Consider the following 17,435-nt stretch of genomic DNA (forward strand, 5'->3'; position numbering starts at 1 on the left):
GCAGGTCAAAATAATCTTTACAACGAAGTGGGCTTCCCTTGGCCCCGGCAAGAGAAAATCTCCCCCACCCTTGATATATGATTACCCTCAATATCTAATCAAATTTCTCACCCCTCACCCTTGATATCTGATAAGTCTGGCCTGCTCTTTATAATTTTTCATCCACTAATGCCTCCCCCACATCCAACTCTGCTTCCTGTCTGTAAATCCCCAGCTGCCTTTATTGTTTTCAGAACTGAGCCCAGTTCTATACTGGGGCCTCTTTTCCCCTTTTGCAATAGTTTCTGAATAAAATCTACCTTTACTGCTTTAACTAGTGTCTAGCTCTGGTTCTTTCAGACAATACGCTCAACCAGGTTCATATATATACATTGTTCCAATATTCAGGGTAATATATGATCTCAGTGCCCACATGATGGTGTCAGAAGTATAAATTAATACAAGTTCTAAGAGGGTAATTGGACACTCCATATTTGAAATCTTAAAAACACTCATACCTCATTATCCAGTAATTCTATTTCTAGGAATCAATCCTAATAAATTTGGAATAGGCCTTATGTATAAATATAATCATGGCAGTGTTATTTATAATAAAGAAAAAATGAAAACAATCTAAATATCCAGCAATAAAAGTACAATGCATTCATTTGAGAAAACACTGTACAGTCCTCAAAAATGTTTATGAAGAATTACAACAGCCAAAAATATACTTATGAAATGATAGTAAGTAGAGAAAAATAAGCAAGATACGAAGTTGCATAAAACTATGCCTTCATTTAACAAATAAGTCTCTGAATATATATAATTTAATATGTATATGTGTGTATATATATATATATATATGTATGTATAGTAAAACCCTGGATTACAAGTAACTTGTTCTGCAAGTATTCTGCAAGACAGGCAAACATTTCTAATAAATTTTAACTTGTTAAATGAATGATATCTTGCAATATGAGTAGTAAGTGACGCCAAATGTCAAATGATCACAATTGAGTCAATGGTTCTTCTCTCTCCCTCTCCCTCTCTCCCTCCCTCCCTCTCTCTCTCTCTCTCTCTCTCACTGCAGGATTGTGGGTGATTGTCTCCCATGCTCAGATGCTCGGTCTCAGGCCACAGTGTTTGGCAGAAATCAGTGACTTTTCAGAACATTGGCAAGTGCCCACAACTGGCATTAGTGTATTTTTTGTCACTTCAAAGCACAAGAGTAAGCTTAGGAATGCTTTGCTTCATTCTAGGTCAGGCTGCCTGCAGATATAGACCCTTTCCTCTGTTGCCTTATTGCCAGTTACACTAAAAACAGTATATGACAAGAGGTTATTAATACTGTACTGTGCCAACATCCATGCAAGTGTATACGATGGCTTCCATGCAGGAAAAGATGCCATTGAGCCAATAGATAACAGTGATTCGATTAGTGATCATGAAAGTCATCCTACACAATAAACCTCCTCTCTCTGGTCTCCCTCACACCAGGCACAAAGGTTTGCAAAGGTAAGTGCAGGTTAACTTATTTTTCTATATATTTTGTATTTTCTTCACTATTTTATATTATATTATGTATTGTAATCATTTTTATATGAATATTTTTGGATTGCGGAATGAACCATCTGCGTTTCCATTATTTTTTATGGGGAAATTCGCTTTGATATACGAGTGCTTTGGATTACAAACATGTTTCCAGAATGAATTATGTTCGCAAACCAAGGTTTTACTGTATTTTAAAAACATACAGGGGCGCCTGGGTGACGCAGTCGGTTAAGCGTCCGACTTCAGCCAGGTCACGATCTCGCGGTCCGTGAGTTCGAGCCCCATGTCGGGCTCTGGGCTGATGGCTCGGAGCCTGGAGCCTGTTTCCGATTCTGTGTCTCCCTCTCTCTCTGCCCCTCCCCCGTTCATGCTCTGTCTCTTTCTGTCCCAAAAATAAATAAACGTTGAAAAAAAAAATTAAAAAAAAACCCATACATATGTATATGAAACATTGAAAGTACCCCAAAATTAAAAAAAAAAGGGAATCTTCTGAGAGGTTTTTTTTTTTCTCCTCAAAAAGTCAAGATTCTTAGTTGCAAGCAAAAGAAGTCATTCTGACAAAGTTAAGCAGCAAAGGCACTTATAAGAAATTGACAGGGTGATTGAGGGCACTGAAAACACAGTCTGCAGGCAAAACTCAGAACAATGCCTAGGTCTGGCTGATAAGAAAACCATCACCACTGTTGCTGTCAAGTAACAAATGCCACCAGCAGGACACAACTGTTGGCTGTCAGAAATTCTAGAAAGCTACCACCTTTTAAACCGCAACCCCCAGAAGCTGTAAATGTCTGTTGCTAATCACCCAGCGAAAAACAAACAAACAAAGGAAACAAGGTGGAGGCTATTTTTTCAAGTTGCTCAACTCCAAATCAAAGTCATGGAGGGTTTTGACATAACTGACTTAGATTATGAAGGGATACTTCTGACTGCTGGCAGGAAAGTATAATGTAGGGGCAGAGGAGAAAGCAAGGAGACAACTGAGGAAGGTAGTGCAATAATCCAGGTTGGTGGTGAAGAGAGGCTGATTGAAAAGGGAGTGGTGAGAAGTGGATGAATTCCAGATCTACTTCAAAGATGAGTCAATCAGATTTACTAATGGATTACATACATGTGAGGAGTGAAACAGGAATCAAGGGAGACTCCAAGATTTTGTCCTGAGAATTTGGAGACTGAGTTGTAATGAACTGAGATGGGAAAGATCGTGTATGGAGATGACAAGCAGCAGCTGAATACATGACAGGAGCTCAAGGCTGGAGATAGAAATATAGAAAATATTTTTGCATAGTGGCTCGTACCTCTTGAACAGTGGGTAGGGATTTCCTGTTGGGGCCAAGTACAATCTGGGCATACCTGGGCATGTTTGGTTGAAATCCCATTTTCTTAAAAATATTTTTTAAATGTTTATTTATTTTTAAGAGAGAGAGAGACAGAGCATGAACAAGGGAAAGGCAGAGAGAGACAGAGATACAGAATCTGAAGCAGGCTCCAGGCTCTGAGCTGTCAGCACAGAACCCAATGCGGGGCTTGAACCCATGAACCAAGAGATCATGACTTGAGCTGAAGTCAGACACCTAACCGACTGAGCCACCCAGGTACCCCTGAAATCCTATTTTCATGAAGACTAGGGAGCCCTCCAAGAGGGAACTTAGGTTGAGTTTGAACCAATGGAAAATTATTTAGACTTTGACAGTGAGAAAAGATTATGAACAGCATGGGGACTATGATTTGGATTCATCTTTTCATCTAAACCCCGTAGGAACACAGATAGGGTGTAAATAAAATCTAAAAGGCACCTGGGCATAGAGCACTGCCCTGGGATCCACCCTGATGGCCTGGCTCCTTTGTGGAATGGTGGCCACACAAGAGAAAAGACCAGAAAAGTAGCACATGCCTAGAAAAGTAGCACAAACTATTGGTGGAAATGGATTCATTCACCAGCTAATGTAAAACAAACACTTGGACACTATCTTATGGATGGTTTTGCAAGACTTTTTGGTTCTATGTTAGGTAGTAAGGACAAGAAACCAGGGTGTGTTACCAACCTAACAATGCAGTTGGCTCTGCTTGGGTAAAAAAAACCAAAAACTGGTTAGAGTATGAATTTTTACTAATAAAGAGTTGAGGAAGGGGCACCTAGGTGGCTCAGTCAGTTAAGCATCGGACTTAGGCTCAGGTCATGATCTCACAGTTTGTGAGTTCAAGCCCCATGTCGGGCTCTGTGCTATCAGCAGAGTCTGGAGCCAGCTTCCGATTCTGTGTCTCCTTGTCTCTCTGCCCCTCTCCTACTCATACTCTGTCTCTGTCTCTCAAAAATGAATAAACGTTAAAAAAAATTTTTTTAAGGAGTTGAGGAAAATGAAGGAATTCAGAATATTTTTCCAAAATGTGCCACTTTGGCATGTGGACTATTTTGAGCTGAAAACAATCAAGACCCTGTAGTCTCAGGGGAAAATTTTGACCCTCCATTAGCTGCCTAGAAAAATAACATAATAACCATACTCTTGTTTACTGTGCCTTTCCTAGTAACCTCTCATAACTGGCTTTCCCCACCCCAGTCTTTGGTCTTTACTGGGAGATGGTGTTTAAGGCAGTGGCTTGGGCCATTTTAGGGAGCTACTCAGTTTTCCTGGGTATCTTTCATGTGTACAGGAGGTATACATGTTATTAAACTTCTGCTTATTTTCCAGTGTTAATTTGTCTTTTTATTATAGGAGGTATCTCAGCCAAGAATTTAGAAGGGTAGTGGGGAAATAAATCTTCCTTCTTCATAGTTACAAGAAAAGTTTCAAGATAGTTATAATTATTCTTGAATACACAAAGATAATTCACCCAGTCCTGAGAACTGCACATAACCTCAAGCCCCCAATCATCCAAGCTAGGCAAAAGAAATGAAAGTAAAAATAAACTTTATAAAGTTACAGGTTTTAAGAAGGCAATTTAAAAAATTTTTTATTTATTTTTTGAGAGAGAGAGACACATACAGAGCATGAGCAGGGGACAGGCAGAGAGAAAGGGAGACACAGAATCTGAAGCAGACTCTAGGCTTCGCACTGTCAGCATAGAGCCTGATGTGGGGCTTGAACTCACAAACTGTGGGATCACAATCTGAGCTAAAGTTGGTGCTTAACTGACTGAGCCACCCAGGCACCCCAAAGAAGGCAAATTATATTTTGAAAGTGTATCTTCAATTGTTGAGTAGAGAAAAGAAATATATTTTTTTAAAAAAAGAGAGAGAGAAAGAAAGTGGCATTTGCCTACCATTTTCCATTTAATCTCCAAAGATGTTTAAAAACTAATTATAAAATATCAATTTGGGTGAGTCCATTCATTTTAAAATTAGGAAAATAAATAATTTAGTCTATCCAAATGAATATCAAATGCAGTGGCATAAAAAATCAGAAGATAAAGAATTTATTAAGAAACAAATTAACAGCATTCTGAATAATTTGCATCAAAATCCCCCACTGTGAATCTATAGCATAATTCTTATACTGTCAAGATATATTTTTTAAGCAATTAGCCTATCTAAAGGTAATGCTATAAAGTATGAAAATGTTCTAGGTTAAACTTAGTCTCAGTTGTACCTATGGGAAGCACATATGCATGCCTAAGTTATTAAAGGGAAGTAATAATAATAGTTAATAGATACAGTACTTATGTGTGTGTTGCACACAGTAAACATTTTTTTAACGGAGTCCATTTTTTTAAGTTTATGTATTTTGAGAGAAAGAGAGAGTATGAGTGAGGGAGGGGCAGACAGAGAGGGAGAGAGAGAATCCCAAGCAGGCTGTGCACTGTCAGCACAGAGCCCGATGTGGGGCTCAATCCCACAAACAGTGAGATCATGATCTGAGTGGAAATCAAGAGTCAGATGCTTAACAAGCCGAGCCATCCATGCACCCCAAACACTGTTTTTTTTACAAATAATTTCTTATCAATTCAATGAAGTATGTTATTACTATCCCATTTTTTTGAAGATAAGGAAGTCAAGGCACAGAAAAGTAAAATGCTCAGTCATTTAGCCAGTATATAGGAATTGATTTGAACACGGACAGCTTAAAGAAATTGTGCTCTTCACTGCAAGTAGGATTTGCAATCAGGCAGACCCTATATTAATATCAAGTGACGCAGGAGACCGAGGCCTCTGTAAGACAGCTGTACTCGGCTCTTGCTCTCCACCTTATTCATGCAGTGGCAGGAGGGCATGTTCAACCTTCCTACAAACCATCCATCTTGAACAGTGTTCATTTTGCCAATGGAAATTATTCGTAAACATCCTTATACTAATTAACAAACTCTCGGGTGTCAATTTTCATAACCGTATCTAAAATACTAAGAGCACCTTTGGAGTCTGGATTCCTGATTAGAGTGCTTCAGTGCTAACTAATTGTTCCTAGGATTTGGATTAGACTTAACTTGTACACACTAGCATACATAAAACCGGCTTATACCAAGTTATTATTGTATGAGGTATTGTGAGAAGTAAGGGAGATGATTCATTTTCAGAAATACCAAATAAAAGCTGTGTTGTCTAGTTAACAGTAGGTTTACAACCTTTTGGATATTTATATGAACACCCCCCCCCATAATGGAGTCCCCAATTTTAGACACTTCACTCCCTGGTTCTTCTTCCCTTCTCCATTTCTCAGGCTTATTTTCAAGGGCTTTGCAATGAGCATGCACCAAAGAACAAAGGGAGGGCGTACTGAAAGTCGCTGCGTCACCTCAGGGAATGTACATTTGTTCCAGTCAGACTGCTTTTTGCCTTCCATGGGCACAGGCGATGTCCAGGTAAGGCTGTAACCTCTGTAGTACTCAGCCAATAAGGAACCAGGGGAGGGACTTGCATGCCAAGAGACAAATTGTCTGCTATAACTGCCCTGAGTGTGCCTTTCCATTAGACACCCACTCTTGCCATAACATTGATTAAAGCCTCACTTCACTGAAGTCCAAGTCTCCCCGTCCCTCCTTTCATTGGGTCAATAGGCTTATTATTTGCTTTTTTTTTCATTGTTCTTTTTATGTATTTAAATCCAAGTTAGTTAACATATAGTATAATAATGATTTAAGGAATAGAATTTAGTGGGCACATTTAGCCCATCCACCGACCCAACACTCCACCAGCAACTCTCAGTTTATTCTCTGTATTTAAAGTCTCTTATGGTTTGTCTCCCTCTCTGTTTTTATCTATTTTTGCTTCTCTTCCCCTATGTTCATCTATTTTGTTTCTTAAGTTCCACATATGAGGGAAATCATGATATTTGTCTTTCTCTGACTCATTTTGCTTAGCATAATACACTCTAGTTCCATCCATGTTGTTGCAAAAGGCAAGATTCCATTCTTTTTGATCATCAAGTAATATTCCATTATATATATATATATATATATATATATATATATATATATATATATACCACATCTTCTTTATTCATCCTTAGATAGATTGGGCTCTTTCCATAATTTGGCTATTGTCGATAGTGCTGCTAGAAACATTGGGGTGCATGTTTCTCTTCAAATAAGCACTGTTGTGTCCTTTGGATAAATATCTAGTAGTGCAATTACTGGATCATAGGGTAGTTCTATATCTTAATTTTTTGAGGAATCTCCATACTGTTTTCCAGAGTAGCTGCACCAGTTTGAATTCCCATCAGCAGTGCAAAAGGGTTCCTCTTTCTCCGCATCCTTGCCAATGTCTGTTGTTGTCTGAATTGTTAATGTTAGCCATTCTGACGGGCATGAGGTGGTATCTCGTTGTGGTTTTGATTTGTGTATTTCCCTGATGATGAGTGATGTTGAGCATTTTTTCATGTGTCGGTTGGCCATCTCCATGTCTTCTTTGGAGAAGTGTCTATTCATGTCTTTTTCCCATTTCTTCACTGGATTATTTGGTTTTTGGGTGTTGAGTTTGATAAGTTCTTTACAGATTTTGGATACTAACCCTTTATCTGATATGTCATTTGCAAATATCTTCTCCCATTCCATCTGTTGTCTTTCAGTTTTGCTGATTGTTTCCTTCACTGTGCAGAAGCTTTTTATCTTGATGAGGTCCCAGTAGTTCATTTTTGCTTTTGTTTCCCTTGCCTCTGGAGACATGTTGAGTAAGAAGGTGCTGCAGCCAAGGTCAAAAAGATTGTTGCTTGATTTCTCCTCTAGGATTCTGATGGCTTCCTGTGTTACATTTAGGTCATCCATTTTAAGTTTATTTTTGTGTAAGGTGTAAGAAAGTGGTCCAGGTTCATTCTGCATGTCACTGTCCAGTTTTCCCAGCACCATTTGCTGAAGAGGCTATCTTTGTTCCATTGGATAGTATTTCCTGCTTTGTCAAAGATGAGTTGGCCATACATCTCTGGGTCCATTTCTGGGTTCTCTACTCTTTTCCATTAATTCATGTGTCTGTTTTTGTGCCAGTACTATAATGTCTTGATGACTACAGCTTTGTAATACAGCTTGAAGTCTGGAATTATGATGCCTCCAGTTTTGGTTTTCTTTTTCAATATTGCTTTGGCTATTCCTGGTCTTTTCTAGCTCCATACAAATTTTAGGATTGTTTGTTCTAGCTCTGTGAAGAATGCTGGTGTTATTTTGATAGGATAGGGACTGCATTGAATATGTAGATTGCTTTTGGTAGTATTGACATTTTAACAATATTTGTTTTCCGATCCATGAGCATGGAATGTTTTTCCATATTGTTGTATCTTCTTCAATTTCTTTCATAAGCTTTCTATAGTTTTCAGTGTATAGATTTTTCACCTCTTTGGTTAGGTTTACTTCTAGGTATTTTATGTGGTTTTTTGGTGCAATTGTAAATGGGATCAATTCCTTTATTTCTCTTTCTACTGCTTCATTATTGGTGTGTAGAAATGCACCAGATTTCTCTACATTAATTTTATATCCTGCCACTTTGCTGAATTCATGCATCAGTTCCAGCAGTTTTTTGGTGGAGTCTTTTGGGTTTTCCACATAGAGTATTATGCTGTCTGTGAAGAGTGAAAATTTGACTTCCTCCTTGTGGATTTGGATGCCTTTCATTTCCTTGTGTTGTCTGATTACTGAGGCTACAACTTCCAACACTATGTTGAATAACAGTGGTGAGAGTGACCATCCCTGTCATATTCCTGAACTTAGGGGGAAAGTTCTCAGGTTTTCCCTATTGAGGATTATATTAGCTGTGGGTCTTTCATATATGGCCTTTATAATCTTGAGGTATGTTCCTTCTACCCCTACTTTCTTGAGGGTTTTTATCAAGAAGAAATGCTATATTTTGTCAAATGCTTTTTCTGCATCTATTGAGAGGATCATGTGGTTCTTATCCTTTCATTTTTAATGTGATGTATCACATTGATTGATTTATGGGTATTGAACCAGCTCTGCATCCTAGGAATAAATCCCACTTGATCGTGGTGAATAATTATTTTAGTGTATTGTTGGATCCGGTTTGCTAGTATCTTGCTGAGAATTTTTGCATCCATATTCTTCAGGGAAATTGGTCTGTAGTTCTGCTTTTTAATGGGGTTTGGTTTTGGAATCAAGGTAATGCTGGCATTGTAGAATGAGTTTGGATTTTTTCCTTCCATTTCTATTTTTTGGAACAGCTTCAAAAGAATAGGTGTTAACTCTTCTTTAAATGTTTGGTAGAATTCCCCTGGAAAGCCCTCCAGCCCTGGACTCTTGTTTGTTGGGAGATTTTTGGTTACTGATTCAATTTCTTTAGTGGTTATGGGTCTGTTCAAATTTTCTATTCTTCCTGTTTCAATTTTGGTAGTTTATATGTTTCTAGGAAGTTGTCCATTTCTTCCAGATTGCCCAACTTGTTGGCATGTAGTTGCTCATAATATTCTCTTATTATTGATTGTGTTTCTGTGGTGTTGGTTGTGATCTCTCCTCTTTCATTAGTGATTTTATTTATTTGGATCCTTTCCTTTTTCTTTTTGATCAGTCTAGCTAGGGATTAATCAATTTTGTTAATTCTTTCAAAGAACCATCTCCTGGATTCATTGATCTGTTCTGTTTGATTTTGGTATCATTGATTTCAGCTCTAATCTTTATTATTTCCCTTCTTATGCTGATTTGGGGCTTTGTTTGCTGATCTTTCTCCAGTTCTTTTAGGTGTAAGGTTAGGTTGTGTATTTGAGACCTATCTTCCTTCTTTAGGAAGGCCTAGATTGCTATATACTTCCCTCTTATGACTGCTTTTGCTGCATCTAGAGGTTTTGGGCTGTTGTGTTTCCATTTTCATTGGCTTCCATGTACTTTTTAATTTCCTCTTTAATTTCTTGGTTAACCCATTCATTCTTTAGTAGGAAGTTCTTTTATCTCCAAGTATTCATGGTATTTCCAAATTTTTTAAAGTTTCATAGCATTGTGGTCTGAAAATATGCAAGGTATGATCTCAATCTTTTTATACTTGTTGAGGGCTGATTTGTGACCTAGTATGTGATCTATTTTGGAGAATGTTCCATGTGCACTAGAGAAGAATGTGTATTATGCTGCTTTAGGATAAAATGTTCTGAAAATATCTGTTAAATCCATCTGGTCCAGTGTGTCATTCAAAGCCATTGTTTCCTTGTTGATTTTCTGCTTACATGATCTGTCCATTGTTGTAACCAGGATGTTGAAGTTCCCTACTATTATGGTATTATTATCAATGAGTTTCTTTATGTTTGTTATTGATTGATTTGTAAATTTGGGATTCCATGTTGGAGGCATAAATATTTACAATTGTTAGATCTTCTTGGTGGATAGTCCCCTTAATTATGATATAATGCCCTTCTTCATCTCTTGTTACAGTCTTTATTGTAAAATATAGTTTGTCTGATATAAGTATGACTACTCCAGCTTTCTTTAGATGACCATTGGGATGATAAATGGTTCTCCATCCCCTTACTTTCAATCTTCAGGTGTCTTTAAGTCTAAAATGAGTCTCTTGTAAGCAGCATATGGATGGTGTTGTTTTCTTTTCCATTCTGATACCATATGTCTTTTGATTGGAGGATTTTGTCCATTGACATTTAGAGTGAGTACTGAAATGTATGAATTTAGTGCCATTGTGTTGCCTGTAGAGTTGGTGTTTTTGGTGGTGTTTTCAGGTCCTTTCTAGTCTTTGTTGCTTTTGGTTTTGTTTTGTTTAATTTTGTCTTTTCTCCACTCAAAGAGTTCCCCTTAAAATTTCTTACAGGGCTGGTTTAGTGGTCATGATCTCTTTTAGTTTTTGTTTTTCTGGGAAATTTTTTCTCTCCTTCTATTTTGAATGACAGACTTGCTGGATGAAGAATTATTGGCTACATATTTTTCCAATTCAGCACGTTGAATATATCCTGCCACTCCTTTTCTGCCCTCTCAAGTTTCTGTGAATAGGTCTGCTGTGAGCTTGATCTGTCTTCCCTTATAGGTTAAAGTCTTTTTCCCCTTGCTGCTTTCATAATTCTTTCCTTGTATGTATATTTTGTGAATTTACTATGATATGCCTTGGTGATGGTTGGTTTTTGTTGAATCTAATGGGAGTTCTCTGTGCTTCTTGCATTTTGATGTCTGTGCCCTTCCTCAGATTAGGAAAGTTTTCTGATATAATTTGCTCACATAAATCTTCTGCTTCTTTTTTCTCTCTCTTCACCTTCTGGGACTCCTATAATTTGGATGTTATTTTTTTAATAAGTTACTGAGTTCTCTAAGTCTTGTATCGTGATCTGTAACCTATGTCTCCCTCTTTTTTTCTGCTTCATTATTCTCCATATTTTTTTCTTCTATATCACTCATTCGCTGCTCTGCTTTGTCCAGCCTTACCATCATGGCATCCAGTCGAGATTGCATCACAGTTATAGCATTTTTAATTTCAGCCTGGCTAGATTTTATTTCTTTAATCTCCACCCAAAGGGATTCTCTGGTGTCTTCTATGTTTTTTTCAATGCAAGCTAGTATTCTTATTATTGTGGTTCTAAATTCTAGTTCAGACATTTTATATCTGTGTTGATTAAGTCCCTGGCTTTCATTTCTTCCTGTTCTTTCTTTTGGGGTGAATTCCTTCATTTTGTCATTTTGGAGGAAGAAAAAATAATAAAATTAAAAATTAAAATTAAAAAATTAAAAATAAAACAAAAAATCAAATAAAGGAAGCTGGATCCCAGGTATGTTTTGGTCTGCTTGTTGAAAGAGGCTTGACAGAAGAGAGAAGAAAGAGAAAGGAAAGAAGAAAAAACAGTAAGAAAAAAATGTTTTATTTTATTTTATTTTTTTATGAAATTTATTGACAAATTGGTTTCCATACAACACCCAGTGCTCATCCCAAAAGGTGCCCTCCTCAATACCCATCACCCACCCTCTCCTCCCTCCCACCCCCCATCAACCCTCAGTTTGTTCTCAGTTTTTAACAGTCTCTTATGCTTTGGCTCTCTCCCATTCTAACCTCTTTAAAAAAAATGTTTTAAATTACAGAATAAAATAAATGAAATAGAATAAAAAATTAAAAATAAAAAATAAAGTAAAAAAATAAAATTTTTTTAACTAAGAAAGAGAAAGAAAAGAAAGAATGAAAAAAGAAAACTTTAAGCAAATACAGAAGCAAAGAAAATGAACAAATAATCGAACCAGTGTGAGCAGAATGAAACGTGAATGGTTACATCCAGTTTCTCCTAGAACTGAAAATATGAAGCACTCTATGGTCCATATACTAAGCAGGTAGAGTGACTTGCAATGGTCTTCTGGGGGGTGTGCTTAGAGGGCACTGTTAGGCAGGGCTTAGTGTAATGGTTCTGTTCTCCACTAGGTGGCGCTACTTAGCTCACTGAGGTGGATCGGTGTACGTGTGCCCATGCACTGGTACCTGAGAGGTGGAAATGGCTTTACCCAGCTCCCTAGTCACTGGCGTAGGAACTTCATGCTCTCACACACCTTGAAACAAGCGCCTCTACTTTGTCTCAGGTTTCTATCCACTCCCCACCTATAACAGGGGGCTTATTTCTGGCAATTTGGGGGCTTGGCCAAGATTCACGTCAGCAGGCAGGGTCCAGGTCCTCTTGTGAGAGGGCAGACGTGTCCCACCTCAGTTTGGGTGGCCTTTTTGCGGGAGGGCCCCTGGCCCTTGGGGGATTCGTGGAACTCAAGAACTTTTTTTACCTATGGAGATAGAAGAAGTGATGCTGGGTGTAGCCTATGGCAGCGACCTGGTAATTCTGTGCAGGGACTAAGGTAGGCAAGTTAGCCTATAAGTGTTACCTTGGGAGTCTGGAAATCCTCAGAGGCTGAGTGTGTGTGACTGAGACGTATCCTAGATATAAAGTGAATGCTGAGTCTTGAGTATCCTAGATACAAAGGGAATGTTGAGTCTTGATCCAAGGTTCCCTTCTCCTGTAAGGGAAACATCTGGAGACAGACGAAGTGGGTTCTGGAGAGTTCAGGAAACCTCCATTAAGGGTGGTTGAACATCCCAGGGAAACTCAGAAGCAGGAACTAGCCTGGTCAAGGATGGGGAACAGAAATTCTAGTATTAGGGGTAAGGGAAGAGACACCCAGAAAGAGGTGGGGACTCTTCAGATTCCCCCAGATAGTCCACTGGGACAAATGCTACAGTACTGGGAGGACGCTCCTTGTCTACTGGTTTGTGTCCAAATCTGAGGAAGGAACTGGAACAACGTGGGAAGGACATAGAGAACTTTCCTCTTCCCTCCAGGGGCTCAGGAAAGGGTTCTAGGTTATTCTCATTAAGGGAGGTCCCTTTGGGACAGGTAGAAATTGGCTTTGTCAGTGCCCCCCTCACCAGTTCTGAGGTAAGGAATTTCAAGAAGGAAATAAAACCACTGTTGGAAGCTCTGTTGGGCTTGGCAGATCAGGTTGATCAGTTCTGGGGACCTAATGTTTATTCTTGGGCTGAGCTGATGTTTATCACAAATATCTTATTTACTGAAGAGGAAAGAGGAATTATCGTGAGGGCTGCAATGTCTATTTGGGAAAGAGAGCACTCACCCAGCCTGGGTGTTAGGCGAGCTCAACAAAGCTGGTTGTAGACCTGGTTGGGACGACCATGATCCTGGGGACAGGGTTAGGATGCCGGATCTAAGAGAGCTAATAAAGGGGTCAGGGAATCAGCTCCAAGATATCAGGATGTCACCAAAGCTTTTGAGATATAGCAAGAGAAGGAGGAAACCCCAACTACTGTCTTACAGAGGCTTAGGGATCAAATGAGGAAATATTCAGGCCTCTACATTCAGAGAACCTATTGGGCAGGGTCTCCTGAAGGTTAATTTTGTCACTAGAAGTTGGCCTGATATTGCCAGAAAGTGCAGAAGATGGATGGATGGAATGAGAAGCAAATAGAAGGATTGCTCAGGGAGGCACAAAAGATATTTGTAAAGAGGGATTGTTATGCCCAGAATTCGTGATCCCCAAATGCCGCCAGGGAGCTGAGTCCAAGGCAAAAGCAAAAGAGCCTTTATTCGAGCTAGCTCGAGCTCAATCCACTACCTGCACCGACGCAGCGGTGAGATACCGGGGAGAGAGAGTGAGTTTCAAAAGCACAAAGGTTTTATAGGGGTCTAGGGGCAGTTGGTGAGGTAATGGCTGTGGCCTCAGCTGATTGGCTGGGGAAGGGTCGGAGTCCTGTTACGCAGGTCGCTGGGCGTGTTTTGATTAGGAAGTGTGAACAGGTGAGCGGGAGGTTACTCAAGGGGAGGAGGCGTGGTCTAGGTGAAGGACACAGAACAAGATGGAGTCCGCCGGTGTAGGCCGCCCTTTCAGGATGAGGAGAAACAAAAACAGAAAGCAAAGATGATGGTAACAACTGTGGAGAAGATGATTGAAAGGAAAGGGGGAAATAGAGGAGGAGGGAGGGGGGAAGGGGGAATGACGAGGAAAACAAAGGCTAGAGAGATGTAACTTAAATAAATCTCCTTGCAGATTGCAGCCCACTGATAAACACCTGAAACATGCAGAGCATGACCTTCCTCGCGGCTGCCTTAGTGCCTCAATGTCGTTTTATTACCTAGGCTTACTAAAGGTCAAATAAGCTCGTGTCATCTCTGTTGCAGTTTGTTAGCAAAAAGACTTAAAATGATGGCCAATTCTATTTATTTATATTGAGAGAGACAGGCAGCATGAGTGGGGGAGGAGCAGAGAGAAGGGGAGACAGAGAATCCCAAACAGGCTCCATGCTCTCAGCGTGTCAGGGAAATCAAAGAGCAATGTCCTGGGTTAGAAGATTACAGGTAACGCATTGCAAAGCAGAAAACTGCTTTTTGGCCTTGCTGAAAACAGCGGCCTTGCTTTGCTTATCTAGTTAGTGTATATCTACTTGTTAGTTAATGTATATCTATGGGTTAGGTCCTGCCTGTGTTCATAAATTCCTTAGACCATGTTATCTCATGGGATATTTTATCCTGCCTTGTTTTTCTGCACGCTTTCTATACATTCTTACTGGCACGTAGCCCACTGATGTATTGTGCAATGTTTCCCTAAAGGCAGACTCAATGAATACGGGAGCTTGGGAGCAGCTGGGGGAAACTTCCCTTAGCCTCCCTCTCACCTCTCTTGACTTGAATGGAGTTTTGAGTAGTCCTTTCTGCTCTCCTCAGCTTTGCTGGACAAAGCCGGAAGCCGAATCCACAACTGGTGACACTGACGCAATAGTGATAGACTTGAGAGGAAGATTTTCAGGAGGCAGAATGGACACATTCAGGCAAAGAAAGTGAAATTGTCCAGACTTCTGACAGACCACATCACGGTAAGGGACAGCAGTACCCGCTTGGGATAGCTGCCAACGTGTCTAGTTTTCAATGAGAGTATTTTTCTCTTTCTCTACCATGGGCCAAAAAATGCCAAAGGAACAGCTATTATATTTAAAAACTTTACAGCAGCTTTTAAAGGCGGCTCATTGTATGGTTACAAAAGATCAATTAAGTAAATTGTTATGAGCAATAAGAGATGCCCGTTCCTGGTTCCTCAACCATGGTACAGTTGTTTTAGATCTATGGGAGTTAGTGGGAAAAAATCTAACAAGAAAACTTGAAAAAGGAGAGAAGCTTCCTGATTCCATTTTAGTGACCTGGAGTTTAGTCCGTACAGCATTATGTCACTTACGTGTATCTCCAGAGAAGGAACAAATTAAGAAAGAAAGCCTAACACCCACCTCTCCTACGACACCTCCTACTATGGATGATGACCCCTCCACCGCCCCTTCTGTGCCTACTCCTCCCATTCATTCATTCATTCATTCATTTCCCTGGTTAATGACTATGATAATTGGAGCCAACTGTGGTTAGTGTACCTCAGGACAGGGACTTTAAGGAATATCTCCAAGCAGCTGCTGAAACCCCATTTGGTTCGGGGAAATTCCCTGTCTTCTCTGGCCTGACATGGATTGCCTAATTCCACCAGTTGATGGAAAACAAAACAAAACAAAACAAAACCTGGCGTCTGCTCCTCTGAGCTGACAGGCTTTAGGACCCAGAGACGTCTTTCTCTGCTCTCTGGGCATTTATCTGCTTCCAGGCTTCTTGGCCAAACCTCACTGACTCATCCTTCCCCTCCCCCTTCTGTTTCTGCAGCATCTGGGGTGCGGCCCCTGCATAACTGGTTCCTATCCCACCCTCAGTGCCTCAGGCACCACTAGTTCCTCCTCCTACCCTCCTGTCCGGGAGCAAAGAGCACCCCCTTGGGCCCCCCCACTTCATATTCCCCACCAGCATTCCAGGTAAAAATTAACCATGGAGAACAAATTGTCTTAAGTGGACCCAAGTAAACCGTATTCAGTGTTTAAGATAATTTAAGTTTGTTGGGTTTTGATAGACCTGTTTATCAGCATTAAATATGGAATTTATTCTATCTAGGTTTGCTGAAAGTCAAATAAGCTTGTGTTATCTCTGTTGCAATTTCTTAGCAAAAGGATGACTTAAAATAATGGTTAATTTTGTCTGTCTCAAAGTTGTCATGGGTAATTGTGGAGATAGCTTTCAGTCCTTGGTAACCAGACATTAAAGTTTTGTTTGCACAATAAATGGGATTGAATTCATTGGCTATCTAATGAGATAAAAGGCTAAAGCACTGATGACCAGATGTAGGTTTGTGCTTTTGACTTATTGCAGAGAAACTAAGACTATTTGGGTCTGATAAACATGCTTCATACTTTATTAAAATTTTACTATGGAAAACCTGCATTACGCTCACTTGATAAACTTACCATCTGAAAAAGATTCTGATATAACAGTTCTCAATTGGTTACTGATGAAGTTTTGGGGTGATAATGGGGTGGTCTAGAGCCGAGAGTCAAGAAAGAATTCTTGAACACCTCTTTGATGCAAAAAGGTTATTTTATTAAAGCATGGGGACAGGACCCATGGGCAGGAAGAGCTGCACTGGGGTTTGACAGGTAATTCATTATATACCCTCAGATTGGGAGGGGGTCAGGGATAGAGTAAGTCTGTACGGAATTTTGGAAGCAAGGTTTCCAGGACCTTGAGGGGCTAGCTGTTGCTAGGGAAACTCCACTAATTACAGTTTAATATCACCTTAGTTATGAGACCCTTCAGATGTATATCAGGGGACCATAAGCTTGGAGTATGATTGCCAGCATATATTTTGGGGCAGTTGAGATACAGGAAGTAGATTTACAGGATCCTCCCGTTTGGGACACTGTTAACCTAAGGTTCTCTTTTGCCCCCAGCAAAGTGTCATCATTGAGTCAGCTGAGCTCCTAGAGAGATGTCACTCTGACAGTTTCAAGGACTTGTGAATGGGCAGTAGGCAGTAAGGGAATTTAATTTTTCATTTACCTTAGTTTCTCACATCAGCATGGCAAGCACTTCAACCCCTTTCCTTTGTTCTTGGGTAGCCAGGAATGTCAAAGGAATATCACACATATTACACCTGGGGCGGGGGGTGGGGGAGGGGAGTGTGTGTGCCAGGCTGTATTTTACCCTCAG

The 17,435-nt window shown here is 39.9% G+C and overlaps 1 protein-coding gene across 3 annotated transcripts in view; it reads left to right on the top strand.

Annotated features, from left to right (window-relative positions):
• The first annotated feature begins 14,222 nt into the window (after positions 1 to 14,222).
• GLIPR1 (GLI pathogenesis related 1) overlaps positions 14,223 to 17,435 on the top strand; it is a 29,790-nt gene continuing 26,577 nt past the window's right edge. Inside the window, exons 1-2 of one of the 3 annotated variants that reach the window (XM_043561480.1) lie at positions 14,223 to 14,292; positions 15,090 to 15,238. The gene's annotated coding sequence lies outside the window, so the exon portion shown is untranslated. Of the gene's footprint in view, positions 14,293 to 14,999; positions 15,239 to 16,061; positions 16,208 to 17,435 lie in introns of those variants that run through there. The other 2 variants (XM_043561478.1, XM_043561477.1) reach the window with 2 other exon arrangements.

The sequence above is a fragment of the Prionailurus bengalensis genome, chromosome B4 (assembly GCF_016509475.1).
Source record: "Prionailurus bengalensis isolate Pbe53 chromosome B4, Fcat_Pben_1.1_paternal_pri, whole genome shotgun sequence".
Taxonomy (NCBI): domain Eukaryota; kingdom Metazoa; phylum Chordata; class Mammalia; order Carnivora; family Felidae; genus Prionailurus; species Prionailurus bengalensis.